Consider the following 16,854-nt stretch of genomic DNA (forward strand, 5'->3'; position numbering starts at 1 on the left):
TGGTCGGCCGGGCCTTGATGGGGATTTTCTCCCGGGTGGGCTTCCCCCGAGAAGTCGTCAGCGACAGAGGCACGAACTTTATTTCCAAATACATGAAGTCCCTCTGGCAACAGTGCGGGGTCACCTACCGATTCACGACCCCCTATCACCCTCAAGGAAACCGACTAGTCGAGCGGTTCAACCGCACGCTCAAAGGGAAGATTGGGGGGTTGGAAGAGCCCCTCCGTCGCCAGTGGGATGTGCTACTGCCGTGCCTCCTCTTTGCCTACCGAGAAGTCCCCCAGAAGTCCCTCGGCTTCAGCCCGTTCGAACTCTTATACGGACACCCTGTGCGAGGGCCGCTCAGCCTAGTCAAAGAAGGTTGGGAGATGCCCCCCCTGAAGAACCCTCCAGATGTTTTCAAGTACCTCCTGACCCTACGCAATCAGACCAGGCGATTCAGAGAAATGGCAAAAGCGAACCTGGAGGCCAGTCAGTAAGACATGAAAAGGTGGTATGATCAAAATGCCTCCTCCATCGAATTCGAACCCGGCCAACAAGTGTGGGTGATGTCCCCCACCGAACCATGCGCCTTGCAGGACAAGTGGACAGGGCCCTTCAAAGTGGTCGAGCGCAAGAGCCCTGTCACCTATCTCATCGATATGGAATCTGCACGGAACCCCCTCCGGGTCCTCCACGGCAATAGATTAAAACCCCACTTTGTGCGTTCGGAGCTCTGCCTCCTGATGGCGACAGACAGCGGAGCCGAAGAGGATTCCGAACCACTCCCTGATCTCCTACGGACTCGGGAGAAGGACGGTTCCGTGGACGGGGTCTGTCTCTCAGAGGCCCTCACCCCGGAACAGCGCCAAGGCTGCCGAGACCTCCTACTGCAGTTCGCAACCCTGTTCTCCCTCACCCCCGGGGTCACCCCCTGGTGCTTGCACGACGTGGACACGGGAGACAGTCCCACTATCCGACATCGGGCCTACCGCGTACCAGATCGGGTACGGGCCTGCATCCAAGAGGAGGTGTCAAAAATGCTCACGCTCGGGGTCATCGAGCCCTCAGACAGCCCCTGGGCCAGCCCAGTGGTACTGGTCCCCAAAGCGGCCGCCCCCGGCACCACTCCTGAGCTCCGGTTCTGCGTCGACTACCGGGGCTTGAACGCTGTCACCAGAACCGACGCACACCCCATCCCCCGAGCAGATGAACTAATCGACCGCATGGGAGCTGCCCGCTACCTCAGCATCTTCGACCTGACAGCGGGCTACTGGCAGATCGGTCTCACACCCCGGGCCCAAGAACGATCTGCCTTCTCCACCCCTGATGGCCACTACCACTTCAAGGTCATGCCATTCGGCATGAAGAATGCCCCAGCAACTTTTCAGCGGCTAGTGAACGAGGTCCTGGCGGGACTCGAGGAATTCAGCGCCGCCTACCTGGACGATATCGCTGTGTACAGCCGCCACTGGTCCGACCACCTCAACCACCTCCGAGAGGTTCTGCAGGCCCTCCAACGAGCCGGCCTCACGATCAAGGCCAGCAAATGCCAAATTGGCCAGGGGTCCGTGACCTATCTCGGACACCAGGTGGGAAGCGGTCTGGTGGCCCCTCTGCAACTCAAGATCGCCGCCATCCAGTCTTGGCAGCCCCCCATCACCCAGACCGAGGTCCGCGCCTTCTTGGGACTCACAGGCTACTACCGGCGGTTCGTGAGGGACTATGGCAGCATTGTGGGGCCCCTCACGGAACTCACATCCAAAAACCACCCAAAGAAGGTCAACTGGACCCCAGACTGTCAAGCGGCCTTCGAGAAGCTGAAGGCCGCCATGTGCTCCGCCCCTGTGCTCCAGGCCCCCGACTACAGTCGGGAATTCATCGTCCAAACGGATGCCTCCGACCATGGCATTGGGGCAGTCCTTTCCCAGTTGAACCCCGAAGGACTTGACCAAACAGTGGCTTTCATCAGCAGACGTCTCCTGGCCCGAGAGCAACGCTGGAGCACCATCGAGAGGGAAGCATTCGCAGTGGTGTGGGCCCTCAAAAAGCTCCGGCCTTATCTCTTCGGTACCCACTTCCGGGTGCAGACAGATCATCGGCCCCTGCAGTGGCTAATGCAGATGCGGGGGGAAAACCCAAAACTATTGCGTTGGTCCATCTCCCTGCAGGGGATGGACTTCACTGTGGAACATCGACCTGGGCAAGACCACGCCAACGCGGATGGCCTGTCACGCTTTTTCCGCCTCGACGAGGAGAGTCCCCAAGAGGATGGGTGACTCTACCCGCCTTCAGCTGGGGGGGACGCATGTTGGACAGGCCACGTGAAGGGCTCGCTCCCTCCCCGCATGACAAGGCCCGAGCCCGGCCCTCCAGGTGTTACCCACCGAAACCACCCGCTCCCCGACTCATACGGGACTCCTGATCCCGGACATCTCTGCATCATGGGCCCGAATCACTACCGGCCCCCTCGCCCGGCCTGGGCGCCATCTTGGACACTGCACCACGAGGCCGCGTGGCCTCCGATCGACCCTAACCCTGGGCCTGGCCAGGCCCCGACATCCCGGCACCACCATCCACCCAGGAGGTGAACGGACCACTTGGCAGGTCAATGGGTGGAAGAAGTGTCGATGGCTCTCCCCCGCCAGGTGCCGATCGCCCCCAGCTCCCCCAGGCGCTGGCTCCACCCCCCTGCTTGGTGTCTGGACTCCCTCATCCTGGACCTCCCGACCTCCAAGTGCGAGGGTCCGGACATCAAAGGGCGCCAGACCTATAACTGGGGCAGCTCCAGAGCAGGAAGGCAGTTGTATCCTGGAGTCGAGAGACGCAGTGAAGAACTCATCCTTGACGGACTACTGGCGCTGCCGTAGCCCTGCCTTGCGAACGACTGCCTTGCCTGCTGGCGCTGCCGCAACCTTCTGAAACCTTCATCCTCGTCGGGACCTGCTGGCGTGGCCGCGGACCGTTTGTAACTACCACCTTCTCGGGACCTGCTGGCTCCGCCGCGGCCCGATCATCTAGAACGCCGAGCTCGAGGATTGTGAGCTATCCATCTTATCATCGCATCTACCAGATTGGTAACAAGACTGTCCCGCTACCCCTTCTCCCCAAACCAAGAGACTAGAATCGAGGGGACCCCTGAGTCCAGACCTCCTTGTACCATTCCACCGTACTTAAAGATTGCTTATAAAGAACGTTAAACCTTATTTCTGTGTGGTGTACATCTGTGGGGGGGAAGTTACTCGTCTGTACGATCGCTGGAGACGGCTCTCCCCGGAGACCTCTCTCCTTGTCCTCGGCCGACCCTCCCGGTCCGTCTAACACTATACATTCACGACAGTAAGTCTTGATCCTTTGATACACCCCGGGCCAATAGAACTTCTCCAAGATGGCTTGGCTGGTTTTCTCATCCCCGAAATGACCTCCCAGAAGATGACTGTGTGCCAGGAATAGGACTTTGTCTTGGAAGGGGCCGGGGATAAGCAACTGTGCATTCTGTTGGGGCCCCCCTTTTCGGTATAACAACCCGTTTTTCTTAACGAAGTAAGGACCTACTTGTAAGGGGTCTTCGTGATCAAGTGCTTTTCCCCAGGCCTCCTGTAGGAGAGGATCTTCCTGCTGAGCGGCCCTGAATTCACGGTCGGTCTGCCAGGCGTGCTCTTCAATGATGGCGGGATAAGCGCTGACGTGCTCTTTCTTTTCTCTTCTTTTCTGACTCCTAGGTTTGTGGGGCTTAGGTTCCGGTACTTGATCAGGATATTCAGGATAGGGAGCATCTTTCTACCACTGGGTCAGAGAGTCGGAAGTCTTTTGTAAGAGCATTGGTAGTCCGGGATAATCGCTCCCTAGAATGGCTTGTTCTGGCAGGGCGGGGACAAGGCCCACGGTGAGAGAGGTGCCGGGGTCTTGGGAGTGCTGGACTCGTATCTGAGTCGTGGGGTATTGTTTGGTGTACCCATGTACACATTAGATGGCTACCACCCCCGTGGGATTGCTGAGGGGCTGTGCGAGGTCTTGTGGTCGAAGAACACTCTGCCGGCATCCGGTATCGGCGAGGGCCCTCAGTGGCTGTCCGTTGATGGATACTGGACAGTAGAACGGCGGCGGTGTATACCCAGGAGGGGTACACAGATAGTTTCTGACAAAGCCGACCTCCATCGGCTCCTCTTTCTGCGGGCACATCCGGGCGATGTGTCCGAACCCTCCACAGGAATAGCACTGGGGTCCAGGAGTGGGGGTTCGGAACACTACCGGGGAAGGAAATAGGGGTGTTGGTTCAGGTCGGCGTCCCTGAGGAGGTCAGATCGGGCGAGTAGTTGCAGTTGGCAAGGGCCTGTGAGGGTGGTCATCCTTACCCCGTTGGAGTTCCTGTGCCCGGCTATAGGCAGACGCTATCTCTATGGCTGTCTCTAGCGTGAGTCTGGAGTGCTGCCTCACCCAGCGCTGGGTGGCCGGATGCAAGGAGTTAAGGAATTGTTCCAGATAGATTTTCTCTAGAATATTGTCCTTGGTGGAGGTTTCGGGGCGCAACCACCGGTTTGCGAGATCCCGGATCCGGAAGGAGAGAGCTCTGGGGTTCTCTTGGGGTTTTTCCCTGGCCTGGCGTAGTTTCACCCTGTAGGTATCGTCATCAATGCCAAGGCGTTCTAATATACACCTTTTGATGTCTGCATAGGGTGTATTACCCTGGATGTTGGCCTGTTGGTAGGCGGCTTGGAGGTCACCGGTGAGGAGCGGACCCAGATACTGTCCCCAACGATCAGCAGGCCAATTAGCGGCTTGGGCGATCCTCTCGAAGTTTGTGAAAAAGTAGTCCGGGTCTTCTCCGGGGACATACTTTTGAAGAACCACAGAGGGGAGAGAGGTCATCGGTCTTTGTTGGCCCAGAGCGTCTGTTAATTTTGTCATAGTCTGTTCATGGGTCGCCCCCTGACCCTTCAGGACATCGTGGAGCTGTCCTCTGTCGTCTTCGGCAGTCTTCAGGAACTGCTCCATAAGTTTCCCGAATTGTTCTTGGGATTCCGCCATTTTCCGCACTACGGCCTCCATGCTTCCAGCAGATCCCACTTCTGACACCAGGTGTGGTGGAGTGAGCGTAGCGGGCCGGAAAAGCAGGCGAGGAGGCCGTATGTAGTGGGCAATAGTTGGCTTTTATTACGGTTGTACAGTACAGATAGTTCCAACAGGCGGAAGGTGTGGCTCCAGGCGATGGACTTTGGGTCGGGGCTTCTCTGCTTCTCGGCGTCCACCAATGTTCCGGGGAAGGTTCCGATGACGGGGAGGCTCCCAGGAGGACCGGAAGAGAGGAAAAACAAGGGACCGTTAGTCCTATCCAGCAAGTACCGAGACTCAACTGTTTACCGTCACCCGGGTAGTGCAGGAAGGGGCGGAAAGCGACAGTGCGGGAAGGAAGGTACCGGGAGGACGGAATATAGGTCGGGAAAATAGAGAGGGTGCTGGGGTGGGGCGTGAGAGTAACGGAAGGGGTCTTCGAGTGAAGTGCTATATACGTATAATACAGTGCAGGGGCGGTGAGACTATGGAGAGAGGGAATATGTACAGGGACTTTAACACGGACTCCTAATGAGTAGGGATAAAGGAGGCAAAAGGCACTCATGCGGTCCGCCGTAACTCTCCAGTGAGTTACGGCCGCTCTCCAGCCACCTCCAAGGGACTCCACCACTCCTCTGTCCACACTTCGTCCTCGCACGTCTGTTCTCCTTCTCCGTCTCCAGCCAGAGGGTCCTGCCACGAAACTCCGACGACGTGTTGTGTTGAATCCCTGTTTTTATCCTGTGCTGGCTCTGCCTTTGGGGCGGGACTTCCGGGGTCATCGTGATAAGGTTCCTCTGGCCCTGTCGTTCTGGTTGGCTCCTGTGGGAGAGAGAAGGGCGGGGTTTCGTTGGTGATGGCTGGTGTTCAGCTTCCTGCCTCGGTTGCGGCGTTTTCGTGACATGAAGTCAGTCCCGGGGGTGCCGGACAAGGTATGCGAGGGGGAGGGCGGCCTCCTGGTAGGGGTCTGCGGGTCGTCGCCTCACAATGCTTCATAAACGTACAGTACCTATATTTTCACGTATTACAATATACGCCTATTTCAAATGCATTTATGTATTTTGGGGTGGGCAATGTTACACATGCATCTTATTGCTCTCGTTTTAGTAATTTGATGGACATGAACCCGTGGAGTGGGTGTTGCGTGCTTATCTAGGATCCTGATCAATACTGTGACCTTATGCCCCTATTCGGCTATAAATCCATTTATTCCCTATGGGCCCGATTCACAGAATGAACTTAAGACTCAATCCTAAACGTACTACTATTTTGGTATTCACAGAATGCACTTACTACTTTTGGCATTCACAGAATGAACTTACTACTTTTGGTATTCACAGAAGTTAGGATTTTGTCTTAAGTTTGTCTTAAGACAGACTTAAGACAGACTTAAGACAGACTTAAGACAAAATCCTAACTTCTGTGAATACCAAAAGTAGTAAGTTCATTCTGTGAATGCCAAAAGTAGTAAGTGCATTCTGTGAATACCAAAATAGTAGTAAGTTTAGGATTGAGTCTTAAGTTCATTCTGTGAATCGGGCCCTGCATTGGCATAACCGTTCAAGTGCGATATTCAGAAACTCATCTCTGGCCTCACACGAACAGAGCCACATTCCAGAATAGCTTTCTCTGCCACTTCCTTTGCAACCAATTAGTGCAATGACAGAGCAGAAGTCACTATCTGAGATTCCTAGATTAACACTCCGAGTTCTTCAACAAGATAAAAACTCAGCAAACCTGGAAATCCCCCTTGCTGTGTTTTGATTAGTAATAGAACTCTAATGAGCAACTGATAAGCGATCACTTCCTAAGTGACATCTTTATTGACGTCTTATGTCCAGCAAACTTACGTCAAACATGGCACCTTTCAGGTATAAATACTACCAACGTTGCCTTAAGCAATTGCTGCTGTCTGCAGTACGCTGATGCTGCTGCTGTCTCGTTGCTGTTGGTGAAGCTACTGATACCATTATCGCTGCTAAAGCGCGAACGATGGTGTGGTGAACTTAGGAGCTGAACAGCCGTCCCTCTGCGAAGAGCCCAGCAGATGCCAGCTGCCCGCGGACGCTGTCCCCCCTCCTCCTCCTCGACGCGCTGAAGAGAGACGCTGCCTTTCTCCTGCAGAGAAATCCAGCTCCAGCGTTTCTGGTCTACCCTTGCGGTTGACTGGGATACCGAGTTTCCCTGAAGGAGGTACCAGACCTCCATCATTTTATTCAGAGGTATGGTGTTGACTAAACCCTTAGTGAGAATTCTTGAAACAAACCTTGGCAAAACCAACTTAAACTAAAGCTACTTACTTACTCCCCTCCCACGTATTAGGCTTAGGTCAGGTACACTGGGGTAGGCGAAGTTAGAAGCACCAGTTGAGTATTTTAGCCTAATGTATATATGACTGTATATATGTTTTATTACTTTTAAACCATTGTATGGCTAAGAAACCATATCAATGCTTTTTACAGTATTATCTCGCAATACTTATCTTACTGTACGTACTTTTTATAATAACAAGTCTTGCAATTGTGGCAATTCATTTCTCTTGTACGAGAAGAAAGACTGTTCAATAAATGTTAACCCTTTATTGACAAACGCCCGTCTCTCTATTCTCTACATATTGTGAAAGTAATCTGCACTAACCTGACTGAGTAAAATAACTGTCTATTGTTTCACACGACCCTAGAGATTGACTCTTGATCTGAGGAGCAAAGTTGTCATGTTGCACGGTTGTTGGAAAACTGAATCCCTTCTTGTCTGTGCCAGGGAAGCTGATCACTTCCTATGCAGAGATGAAAGTTTCCAGTGACCTCTGAGCTAGTTGGTAACAAACCCAATTAAGTTTAGCATAGTCAGTAGAGACCTGGAAGATCCGCACTTCTACGTCGATACTACTGTTTATGTTATTCCAATGCGCAGGGCCTAGTGGGAAACTAGGAACTACACTACAAGGCTATGTTGGGGATGGTCTGCTGTGGGAGGGGGGGAGGAGGTCTTTTTATCATCATGTCCATAAAGGGATGTGGGGGAGTTTGCTGTTTTCTTGTTTATGCACACTGCCTGACCTGCGCTGCAAGGCCGACATTGCACATTTAATGCTTATACATAAGCCCGATGGCTGATAGGACTGAGAGGACGCGAGGTGATAAGCCCGCAGCGCTCCGAGCCCTAACATGGAAAGTACGTTGCCTTAATGACCACCGTAAGCTTCGAAAGGTGCTAAACTATCTCCAAAGACAGAATGTTGACCTGGCCCTCCTACATGACACCCACCTGCCACTTACGAGCAGGATGCTGCTCAATAAGGGACTAGCTGGGCACATTACGGCAGCAGGATGCACGACTCACTCCAGGGGTGTGCTGACCTGGGCCAACCCTAGGTCGAAGCTGGCATTAACACTCTTGAAGGCTGACCCTGACGGTAGATATGTAATCTCACAATGTGTAGGTATGGTACTGGAACTGTTAGTCATAAATGTGTATGGTCCGAATTATGATTCCCCGGAATTCTATCTAAATCTGGCGCAGGCAGTACGCGCATTTCCTGCTACACAGGTGCTGTGGGGAGGGGATCTAAACTTGGTATTGGATCCGGCTTTAGATAGATCAGCAGGCCCCCCTCAGAGGCCTTCTGCTGCCGCCCTATCACTACAGGCTGAGCTCACCGCGCTGGGACTAGAAGATGTATGGAGGCACAGACATCCGGAGAAGGGAGGTTATACGCATTACTCAGCATACCATGAGACCATACTAGAATTGATTACTGGATAGCGTCCTCTCCCGTGGTGTCACGCATCAAGGCATGCACAGTCTTTGCACGCACTTTATCTGACCACTCCCCAATTCTGCTCATAATGGAGTCACCTAAGCACACAATCCCCCCATTTACATGGCGCTTCACATCGTACTCATTATTAGACCCCGTGTTTAGAGGCGAACTGGCGGAGGAGATTGACACCTTTTTCGACATTAATATAGGCTCAGTAGAAGACTTTCGCACAGTTTGGGAGGGCTTCAAGGTATATATAAGAGGCATAGCGATGTCAAAGCACTCGAGTGTCCTTAAATCCATCAGGCGGAGGCTGTCAGAGTTGGAAAAGCAGCTTGCGTCCCTCGAGAGGAGAAAGCAGAACACTCAGGATGAGGCAGTTGCTCAGGAGATTAAGGCCCTAATAACGGAATATAACGAAGAAGCGGACAGGGAAGTCCAGCACATGGGTAAATATGCGATGGCCCGCACGTATGGGCAGGGGGAGCGGCCGAGCTCGCTCTTAGCTAAAATACTTTAGGGCAGCAGGGGTAAGCCTTTAGTCACGGAACTGAGTGACTCGGATGGGCAAATGATCACAGATGAGAGGGACATTGCAGATATGTTTCGGAGCTATTATTCTGATCTCTACTCCTCCAAAAGCAGTGACCTCACCAATGAGACTAGGGACTATTTGGAGCATATAGAACTAACCATGCTTACCAACGCACACCGAGAATTTCTGGCACTACCCATAGAAAAAGATTAAATAATAGAGGCACTGGCGAGTATGCGTTCAGGCATCGCCCCGGGTGTTGACGGCTTAACGGTGGGCTTTTATAAAGCTTTCTAGGAAAAGCTGGTTCCCCACTTGGCCAAGCTCTTCGATGATATTTGTGTAGAGGGCAATATGCCATCATCCATGAGAGAGGCCCTCATAGTCACTATACTAAAACCCGGAAAATCCCCGAGCGAATGCAGTTCATACAGACCGCTGTCCCTTTTGAACGTGGACGCCAAGATCTATGCGAAGATATTGGCAACCCATCTGGCCCTCCTGGCCCCTGTGCTTGTGGCCCCCAGCAGAAACTTGACGTATAATATTCAAATGGTCTTGGGAACTATACAACATATACGACAAGACACAACAGCAGTTGCAGTCTTCCTAGACATGGAGAAAGCCTTTGACTCAGTAGAATGGCCATTCATGTTGCTAGTGCTGGGGAGACTCGGCCTGGGCGAGCCGTTCCTGCAAATGATAGGAGCATTGTACCATAAACCTACGGCGAGACTTTGTGTCAGTGATCTAGTGACAGAGGAACGCGGGAGGGCTGCCCTCTGTCCCCACTGTTATACGCATTGGTAGCTGAGCCGCTAGCTTGCGCATTGCGCGAATACCACGGGCATGAGGGCGTCAGTTTTCCGACATACAAAATTGTAGTCTCGACATATGCGGACGACACACTATTATACATTAGAAATCCAGAATGTAATCTGCCGACAATGCTCAGAGAAGTAGTTCGATTTGGTGTGCTCTCTGGTTTGCGCGTTAATTGGTCAAAGTCGGTAGCGTTCCCTTATACCCTGAGTACTGAGCGCTTTGACATAGAATGCTTCCTGCAGTGGTCTCTAGACCCGGTGAGGTATCTGGGTGTTAAGATCCACACGGACTGTGAGACGCTGCTAAGAGAGAACTACAGTGTGGCCTACAGTAAGCTGGAGGACGACGTGGAGGCCTGGTGCAAACTCCCCCTCACCCTAATGGGGCGCATTGCCATCATGAAAATGGTAGTGCTACCCAGATTTCTATTCCAGTTTAGCGCCATTCCGATGGTACTATCAAAGGCATTTTTCTAAACCATGACACAACTAATGGTCAAGCTTGCATGGGCAGGAAAACAACCGAGAAAGCGGCGGTCCATTTTGACGCTTCCCTACAACATGGGCGGGCTGGGTGCACCGGACTTGGAGCTCTTTTACAGAGTCGTTCAGGCTGCGCACCTACACACTTGGATACACGGCGACACACATATTCAGCACGTCCGCATGGAGCGATTATTCGCTGACCCCCTGCCTCTTCCGGCCACGATTTGTCGACCGGTAGACCGCAGAACGGGTATACTGGACTCTATAACGGCCACGAACCATGCCTGGCACTCCTTGCTGATGGCTCATGGAGGGGTGCTATTGTACTCACCCATTATGCCCCTTGAATGGGCAATATGGCTACTGCCATTGCGAGTGCGTGGAGTCATACAAGCCATGCACAAAATTGGTATTATAGTGACAGGGGACCTATTTTCGAACGGCACTGCCAAAACCTGGGAACAGGTCGAAGTGAATGCCGGAGACGTTGTCCCGTTCTTGGCGCTGTTGGGACTCTTTATTTTATGCAATTCAATAAAACCTGAATTTGGCACAAGGTCGCGAGTGCGTTTATTGTTCCACAAGCATAACATATATTGTGATAAATATGGGAAAGGGTAAAGAATGAGCGAGACCCCTATTTAGAGCAAAGTATGACCAGCACTAACAATGGCATTTACGTACATGTATACAAGAAACACCCACCTTAAGTATTAACAAAGGTCTTAGATGCACACCTCGAGATTGTAAAGAACGCAATGACCTGTGTGAGAATGCTGAGGGATGTGCAGTGTTTGCAGCTTTGCTGTATTAGTCTTGCTGCCTGATGGGAACACTTCGTTTTAAGGAGCATTGTTGCCTGAAAATTCGTATGAGGATTATCCATTTCCATATAAAACCTTCTAAAGTCGACCCAAGTGGTGATCAAATGTGTTGACAAGCATGGTTTTCTTAGGAGCAGTGCTTACAATGGGATGAGAAACTTGCAGGAGTCTTTGAAGGGGCGTGGCCCATGAAGCACACCTGGAAATCGTTCCCGAGGGGCGTGGCTTTTGTAATGAAGAGCTAAGTCTGAACCCTGTGCGTGACGCATCGTTGTGCGTGACCAGCACGTGTGGCAGCCACTTCTGTTCTCCACTTCACGCCCCTTCTTTAAGGGCCCTACTCTTCACGTTCCTTCTTTAAGGGCCCTTCTCTTCACGCCCCTTGTTTAAGGGCCCTCCTCTTCACCCCCCTTCTTAAAGGGCCCTCCTCTTCACACCCCTTCTTTAAGTGCCCTCCTCTTCACGCCCCTTCTTTAAGGGCCCTCCTCTTCACGCCCCTTCTTTAAGGGCCCTCCTCTTCATGCCCCTTCTGTAAGGGCCCTCCTCTTCACGCCCCTCCTTTAAGGGCCCTCCTCTTCACGCTCCTTCTTTAAGGGCCCTCCTCTTCACGCCCCTTCTTTAAGGGCCCTCCTCCTCTTCGTGCCCCTTCTTTAAGGGCCCTCCTCTTCACGCCCCTTCTGTAAGGGCCTCCTCTTCACGCCCCTTCCTTAAGGGCCGTCCATTTCACGCCCCTTCTTTAAGGGCCCTCCATTTCACGCCCCTTCTTTAAGGGCCCTCCATTTTACGCCCCTTCTTAAAGGGCCATCCTCTTCACGCCCCTTCTTTAAGGGCCCTCCATTTCACGCCCCTTCTTTAAGGGCCCTCCATTTCACGCCCCTTATTAAAGGGCCCTCCATTTCATGCCCCTTCTTAAAGGGCTCTCCATTTCACGCCCCTTCTTTAAGGGCCCTCCATTTTACGCCCCTTCTTAAAGGACCATCCTCTTCACGCCCATTCTTAAAGGGCCCTCCTCTTCACGCCCCTTCTTTAAGGGCCCTCCTCTTCATGCCCCTTCTTTAAGGGCCCTCCTCTTCACGCCCCTTCTTTAAGGGCCCTCCTCTTCACGCCCCTTCTTAAAGGGCCCTCCTCTTCACGCCCCTTCTTTAAGGGCCCTCTATTTTACGCCCCTTCTTAAAGGGCCCTCTTCTTCACGTCCCTTCTTTAAGGGCCCTCCATTTCACGCCCCTTCTTTAAGGGCCCTCCTCTTCACGCCCCTTCTTAAAGGGCCCTCCTCTTCACGCCCCTTCTTTAAGGGCCCTCCTCTTCATGCCCCTTCTTTAAGGGCCCTCTATTTTACGCCCCTTCTTAAAGGGCCCTCTTCTTCACGTCCCTTCTTTAAGGGCCCTCCATTTCACGCCCCTTCTTAAAGGGCCCTCCTCTTCATGCCCCTTCTTTAAGGGCCCTCTATTTTATGCCCCTTCTTAAAGGGCCCTCTTCTTCACACCCCTTCTTTAAGGGCCCTCCATTCCACGCCCCTTCTTAAAGGGCCCTCCTCTTCACACCCCTTTTTAAAGGGCCCTCCTCCTCACGCCCCTTCTTTAAGGGCCCTCCTCTTCACACCCCTTTTTAAAGGGCCCACCTCCTCACGCCCCTTCTTTAAGGGCCCTCCTCTTCACACCCCTTCTTTAGGGCCCTCCATTTCACGCCCCTTCTTTAAGGGCCCTCTATTTTACGCCCCTTCTTAAAGGGCCCTCCTCTTCACGCCCCTTCTTTAAGGGCCCTCCATTTCACGCCCCTTCTTTAAGGGCCCTCTATTTTACGCCCCTTCTTAAAGGGCCATCCTCTTCACGCCCCTTCTTGAAGGGCCCTTCTCTTCACACCCCTTTTTAAAGGGCCCTCCTCTTCACGCCCCTTCTTTAAGGGCCCTCCTCTTCACGCCCCTTGTTAAAGGGCCCTCCTCTTCACGCCCCTTCTTTAAGGGTCCTCCATTTCACGCCCCTTCTTTAAGGGCCCTCCTCTTCACGCCCCTTCTTTAAGGGCCCTCCTCTCCGTGCCCCTTCTGTAAGGTCCTCCTCCTCACGCCCATTCTTTATGGGCCCTCCTCTTCACGCCCCTTCTTTAAGGGCCCTCTATTTTACGCCCCTTCTTAAAGGGCCCTCTTCTTCACGTCCCTTCTTTAAGGGCCCTCCATTTCACGCCCCTTCTTAAAGGGCCCTCCTCTTCATGCCCCTTCTTTAAGGGCCCTCTATTTTACGCCCCTTCTTAAAGGGCCCTCTTCTTCACACCCCTTCTTTAAGGGCCCTCCATTTCACGCCCCTTCTTAAAGGGCCCTCCTCTTCACACCCCTTTTTAAAGGGCCCTCCTCCTCACGCCCCTTCTTTAAGGGCCCTCCTCTTCACACCCCTTTTTAAAGGGCCCACCTCCTCACGCCCCTTCTTTAAGGGCCCTCCTCTTCACACCCCTTCTTTAGGGCCCTCCATTTCACGCGCCTTCTTTAAGGGCCCTCTATTTTACGCCCCTTCTTAAAGGGCCCTCCTCTTCACGCCCTTCTTTAAGGGCCCTCCATTTCACGCCCCTTCTTTAAGGGCCCTCTATTTTACGCCCCTTCTTAAAGTGCCATTCTCTTCACGCCCCTTCTTGAAGGGCCCTTCTCTTCACACCCCTTTTTAAAGGGCCCTCCTCTTCACGCCCCTTCTTTAAGGGCCCTCCTCTTCACGCCCCTTGTTAAAGGGCCCTCCTCTTCACGCCCCTTCTTTAAGGGTCCTCCATTTCACGCCCCTTCTTTAAGGGCCCTCCTCTTCACGCCCCTTCTTTAAGGGCCCTCCTCTCCGTGCCCCTTCTGTAAGGTCCTCCTCCTCACGCCCATTCTTTATGGGCCCTCCTCTTCTCGCCCCTTCTGTAAGGTCCTCCTCTTCACGCCCCTTCTTTAAGGGCCCTCCTCTTCACGCCCCTTCTTTAAGGGCGCTCCATTTCACGCCCCTTCTTTAAGGGCCCTCCATTTCACGCCCCTTCTTTAAGGGCCTTCCATTTCACGCCCCTTCTTAAAGGGCCCTCCATTTCACGCCCCTTCTTTAAGGGCCCTCCATTTTACGCCCCTTCTTAAAGGGCCATCCTCTTCACGCCCCTTCTTAAAGGGCCCTCCATTTCACGCCCCTTCTTTAAGGGCCCTCTTCTTCACGCCCCTTCTTAAAGGGCCCTCCATTTCATGCCCCTTCTTAAAGGGCCCTCCTCTTCACGCCCCTTCTTTAAGGGCCCTCCATTTTACGCCCCTTCTTAAAGGGCCATCCTCTTCACGCCCCTTCTTAAAGGGCCCTCCATTTCAAGCCCCTTCTTTAAGGGCCATCCTCTTCACGCCCCTTCTTAAAGGGCCCTCCATTTCACGCCCCTTCTTAAAGGGCCATCCTCTTCACGCCCCTTCTTAAAGGGCCCTCCATTTCACGCCCCTTATTTAAGGGCCCTCCATTTCACGCTCCTTCTTTAAGGGCCCTCCATTTCACGCCCCTTATTTAAGGGCCCTCCATTTCACGCCCCTTCTTTAAGGGGCCTCCTCTTCACACCCCTTCTTTAAGCGCCCTCCATTTCACGCCCCTTCTTAAAGGGCCCTCCTCTTCACGCCCCTTCTAAGGGCCCTCCTCTTCACGCCCCTTCTAAGGGCCCTCCTCTTCACGCCCCTTCTAAGGGCCCTCCTCTTCATGCCCCTTCTTTAAGGGCCCTCCTCTTCACGCCCCTTCTGTAAGGGCCCTCCTCTTCACGCCCCTTCTTTAAGGGCCCTCCTCCTCTTCATGCCCCTTCTTTAAGAGCCCTCCTCTTCACGCCCCTTCTTTAAGGGCCCTCCATTTCACGCCCCTTCTTAAAGGGCCCTCCTCTTCACGCCCCTTCTAAGGGCCCTCCTCTCCACACCCCTTTTTAAAGGGCCCTCCTCTTCATGCCCCTTCTTTAAGGGCCCTCCTCTTAACGCCCCTTCTTAAAGGGCCCTCCTCTTCACGCCCCTTCTTTAAGGGCTCTCCATTTCACGCCCCTTCTTAAAGGGCCCTCCTCTTCACGCCCCTTCTTTAAGGGCTCTCCATTTCACGCCCCTTCTTAAAGGGTCCTCCTCTTCACGCCCCTTTTAAAGGGCCCTCCTCTTCACACCCCTTCTTTAAGGGCCCTCCTCTTCACGCCCCTTCTTAAAGGGCCCTCCTCTTCACGCCCCTTCTTTAAGGGCTCTCCATTTCACGCCCCTTCTTAAAGGGCCCTCCTCTTCACGCCCGTTCTTTAAGGGCTCTCCATTTCACGCCCCTTCTTAAAGGGTCCTCCTCTTCACGTCCCTTTTAAAGGGCCCTCCTCTTCACACCCCTTCTTTAAGGGCCCTCCTCTTCACGCCCCTTCTTAAAGGGCCCTCCTCTTCACGCCCCTTCTTTAAGGGCTCTCCATTTCACGCCCCTTCTTAAAGGGCCCTCCTCTTCACGCTCCTTCCTAAAGGGCCCTCCTCTTCACGCCCCTTCTTTAAGGGCCCTCCTCTTCACACCCCTTCTTTAAGGGCCCTCCATTTCACGCCTCTTCTTAAAGGGCCCTTCTCTTCACGCCCCTTCTTAAAGGGCCCTCCTCTTCACCCCCCTTCTTTAAGGGCCCTCCTCTTCACGCTCCTTCTTTAAGGGCCCTCCATTTCACGCCTCTTCTTAAAGGGCCCTCCTCTTCACGCCTGTTGGACCTGGCCTCGTGGCGTGGTCCCCTCCCGTTCTCCAGCACCCTGTTAGCCTAGCTTTGCACCCGGAAAAACCTGGTCGTCCCGTTCCATGTCCGCACTGTCCGCCCCAACTCCCTACATGACTCCACCAACAGACGACCATTCCCGCATTCCACTATCCTCCTTCCCGGCCCGAGCGCCCAGAACCTGCATGCCCCCACAGGGCCCCGACTTCCATTTTCCCTTCCAGAGGTCCCTGACTCCCTGAGCCTTGCCTGACCCCGGACCCAGCAAAACCCAGGCTCCAGACGGGCCAGTCTCAGTTGGGTGATAAAGGGCTCCCCAAGTGAGATAAGACAGGGAGTTTCGATGGCACCTCCGGCCTCCCCTGAGAGACTGGTTTCTCTCACACCTCTGGCCTTCCCCTGTGGGCCGGTTTCGATCGCACCTCTGGCCTCCCCGAGAGCTGGTGCCAGACCCTGCTGGGCGTCTGGGAATTCCCGGGCACATCTTCATAAGGATCAAAGGGCCAACCGACGGACCTCTCCAACGACCAGCCCCCAAGGCATGAGACCTCCACCTGCGAGGGTCCGGACATTCAGGGCCACTGGACTATATCAATGCCCGCCCAAGAACTTGCGGGCAGTTGTATCCTGGACAAGAGAGTCCTGCTGATCTGATCGCGGCTTAACCTTGGGGAAAACTGAACCCTCAAACTCATCGAGCCCTGCTGACGCTGTCGCGGC

The sequence above is a fragment of the Lissotriton helveticus genome, chromosome 1_1 (assembly GCF_964261635.1).
Source record: "Lissotriton helveticus chromosome 1_1, aLisHel1.1, whole genome shotgun sequence".
Lineage (NCBI taxonomy): Eukaryota > Metazoa > Chordata > Amphibia > Caudata > Salamandridae > Lissotriton > Lissotriton helveticus.